Source organism: Notolepis coatsorum, assembly GCF_963971535.1.
Source record: "Notolepis coatsorum genome assembly, chromosome: 1".
Taxonomy (NCBI): Eukaryota; Metazoa; Chordata; class Actinopteri; order Aulopiformes; family Paralepididae; genus Notolepis; species Notolepis coatsorum.
The window spans coordinates 238,133,959-238,138,528 of record NC_140165.1 but is presented as its reverse complement, the minus strand read 5'-3'; positions in this window follow the sequence as shown (position 1 = coordinate 238,138,528).

Sequence of the window (4,570 nt, the reverse complement as noted above, 5' to 3'; positions counted from 1 at the left end):
AACACATTGGACCGCTTGATGGTTTCTGGACGCTTGCTAAAGAACATGCACACAGTCTTTTTCGCATTAAGTAGGAGACAGGTGCTGTTTAGCCAGCATTGTACCTTGTCTAGTGCGCATGTGAGCCTGGATGTAATCAACTCTATGTCCTTGCCCTGTGTGTAGATGACTGCATCATCAGCATACATCTGTACATTGAGTTCGGGACACACATTTGGCAGGTCATTGATATACAGGGAGAATAGCAGGGGCCCAAGGATTGATCCCTGAGGGACACCTACAGGGTTGTCTAGATATGGGGACTTGGCGCCATTGACCGTGACACATTGTTTTCGGTTTGATAAGTAGGATCTAAACCATTCTATTGTAGCAGCTGAGAAATTGAAGTGAGTTAGTTTGGTTAGGAGGATATTATGGTTGACACAGTCGAAAGCCTTGCTAAGGTCTAAGAAGACAGCACCAACATACTTGTTGCTATCTAGTGCACTCTTGACCTTTTCAACAAACAGACAGTTGGAGGGCGCAATATAACTATGACGAGGAGGCAACCACCTCTGTGTCAGGAAAATAAGCGAGACGGAAAAACACTAACGACGGCAACTTGCAAAATGAAGCCGGCTAAGAATTTGCGTATTTTTATCGAAAACGACATGGGCTGATGGTGGAAAGTCAATGTGGGGAGATTCCCCAATCCCCAGGCTGGCAAAGCTGGCACGCCAGTGCCTCTGTATACCCACGGCATCGGTACCATCCGAGTGAGTGTTTTTGGACTGATGTGACCAGGCTGCACGCGCTCCCGTCTGACACCAGACCATGTCGATATGCAGATTTTCAAGAACAAATAAATAGGGTCTCTGTGAGTCAGTCTGAGACAGGCTATTTATGTTCTATATAGGCTATCTTGTTGCAAAATAATAATAATAATAATAATAATAATAATAATAATAATAATAATAATAATAATAATAATAATAATAATAATAATAGTAATAATAATAATAATAATAATAATAATAATAGCCTCATAAATAATCGTGTTGCTTCGTTAGTACAGTTGGTTGTTTTCAGTGTCTTATGCGCTGTGTTATTCAGTTAGGCATATTGGACATGTTAGTAAATATTTTGTTTATTTATTTAAGTTAATATCGAACAGTGTTTGGAAAATGTTTGAGTTTGTTAAATACATGCTATTGATTTTTTAAGTGGCGACGTTTTTTATTCTATTTATTATCATTATTATTATTATTATGCTTATCTTGCCAGACACACTGAAGCCGACACAAATGTCTTAATATGTCTAGGCCTCTACGTTTTTACATGTGCTATGCAATGTTACCCCACTTCTTAGGGACCTGCACTCCCCATCGCCGCACGAATCTGCTTCAAGGTCCTCGACCTGGCATATCATGCAGCGAAGGGAACGGCTCCCACCTACCTCCGGTCAATGGTCTCTAACTACACACCCTCAAGCCCCTACGCTCTGCATCTTCTGGCCGCCTCAGACCCACTCCTCTCCGAGCTCCGGGAGGGTCATCAAGGAGAAGCCGCCTATTCTCGGTGCTCGCTCCACAATGGTGGAACGAACTTCCCACCATAGTTAGGACAGCCGAAACCCGACCAATCTTTCACCTTCTAACCTTCTTACTGTCTTATACTATCATGCACTCGTCCTACTATACTAACATGTCTATACTACTACGTACTCAACAGTGCAGCACCCACGTTTCAGCACTGTTTGATGAACATTGTTATCAACTGAAAGAGTTTCAGCTACCCTTCCTGCTGACTTGTTGTACAGAACTTGTAAGTCGCTTTGGATAAAAGCGTTAGCTAAATGACTAAATGTAAATGTAATGTAAATTAATGCAATATGCTGCTGCTGTGGAAATACATTTGACAAAATTCGCATTCGTTATTGTTTGGTCAATTTGGTATTTTAGTTACAATTAATCGATTCATTGATCGTTAACGTTATCAATGATCGATTTAGGAACGTGCTTACAATTTGCAACCCTAGATACTTTCTTCTTGTGAAACAATGAACATTTGAAGTCTCAAGCTAAATTAGCTAAATAGCCTCAACAAAAGTATTTCCTTGGCGTCAAAGCTCACCGATCTGTCGGTGCTTGACCATGTTCGGAAGTCGCGAACAGGCATCCCTTTGTTTATACAAACAAACAAAAAAAAGAGTCTGGAGACAGCTGTCTCTTGTCTTTGTATTCACCCTCCTCTGTCTTCTGTCAGGCATGTGTACAGAGACAATACCTCCTTAGAACACCACAGGCGTAAAGAGGGAGACGGGCAGAGAGGAACACAGACAGACAGGGGTGCTTTGTGATTTCCCTTCTATCGCTCCTCAAATTTACTGTCAGCCCCCGCCCACTCCCACACACACACACACACACACACACACACACACACACACACACACACACACACACACACACACACACACACACACACACACCACTATCTCTCAGCTCCTTGGTCTGCTCCCAGTATTAACCACCTCTCCCCCCCCTCTCTCTCTCTCTCTCTCCATCTCCCTCTCTCTCCCTCTCCCTCTCTCTCCATCTCCCTCTCCCCCCTCTCTATCTCTCTCCATCTCTCTCTCCCCCCCCTCTCTCTCTCTCCATCTCCCTCCCCCCCTCTCTCTCTCTCTCTCTCTCTCTCTCCATCTCCCTCTTCCCCCCCCCTCTCTCTCTCTCGCATGTGTAAAACACACACAGAGACAAACAGTCCCAATTGCCGTGGTAGCCTTGTGATCTTAGTGACAGATGATTACAAGCCACAGTTTAATCTCTTAGCCTTGCCTGATCATTCCAACCAATCAAATGGCAGCTCACCTGGTTGCCGTGATGATGGGGGCGGTTGATGATATCAACCGTACCTATTCATAGACGCTTCTCTGTCTCTGCCTGGCGGCAGGTTCACACCGTAGACAACATGGTGTCATTTTTATGTGTCTCTCTTTTTTAAATTGGATTTTCACAACAAACAACACGAGTTGGCCGACATAAACCGAGGAAAATACCTACAGACGAGAAAAGCAGAAAGAAAACCTGTATACGACCGGTCAAGCTCTGTTCCTGACGTTCACACACATTCTTACTCCATTCCATCCTTCCTCCCCAGTATTTTGGTCATAATTAGTGCTGTCAGGCGATAAAAAAAATGTATCTAATTAATTACAGGATTTGTAATTAATTAATCTAATTAATCGCATTTTAATCGCATAACCATTTTATGCCTGATATTCTATATTCTATAATCATATTTCAAATAGCATGTGTCCGGATGGCAGAATTCAGTACTGTATCTACAAAACCTTCTGTTTAATCATCTTCCATTTATTAATTTGCTTAGATTTTTCAGGTCTGGTCAATTTTAGCATGCTGTTATTCACAGTCAAAGGTAATTTTTTTTTATTGATATTCTCATTTGGTTCATTACAATTTACTCAAGCCTAGTAACAGACACAGTATTTCTGACACTGGGAATACATTCCCTGAGATCCATAGATGTCCCTAGAATCAGATACCAAGAACATGCAAATGGACCATATTAAAAAAAAGTCTCTAAATGTGTATTCTACATTCTTATGGAATGAATGAGATAAAAAAATATATATAAAAAAAAGAAATATATATATATATTTTTAATTAATTTCGAGTACATTTTCATAACGCGATAATTTGCTGTGTAATTAATTAATCTAATTAACGTGATAAACTGACAGCCCTAGTCATAATCAATATGATTAAAGCGTAGGGCAAAACCACCCATACTTAACAAACTGGCAAACTGGTCTTGATTTAATTCTTGATTTGAATGAGAACTAACACGTGTATGCTTGTCCCTGTGTCTGCCATTCGTTTAACATGAGCTGTGGTTCAATATGGCTCATGTTTGCGTGGTGACAACCATGGCGATGCAGCTACAGTGTGGTTTGTCCACCACACCAAGTCGTACACATGTCCTGAATTCTATAAACTGTTCAGATCTGAGCAACGTCAACAAAAAACAGTGAAGTTTCCCTGACAACAATGCGGAGGTTCAGCCTAACTGCTTTGATTCAAATGATCCAAAACAGTACGAACACACAAGTATTAATGGTTGTATTGTGTTGTGATGTAGGGACTAAAATAAGTCAAATTGAATTGATTTCTGATGCCTAAAAAGAAAGTAAGGTGCACTCGATGACATTTCCGATGCAATTGACCTATTCTAAGCCCGCCCCCTTTTATTGATCCTCCAATCACAACTGAAGCAACATGTCAGAGGGAAGCAACAGTTGTGATTGGGGGATCAAGGAAAGAGGGTGGGCTTGAGATAGGTCAATTATGTGGAATAAGCGCACAATTGGATGGTGGAGTCGACACAGTCCACATTGCCGGCCCGTTACATTATGTGTGTATCATATGACTGAATGCATCTTTTTATTTTGTATCCACTTTTTCTCCTTATTTTCTATTTTTCTCCCATCCCAATTTCGCCTCGCCAATTCTCCCTTCAATTCTCCCCTCCCCTGTCTCGAACGTTGCTAGACCATGCCTCCCACTGGTCGGCT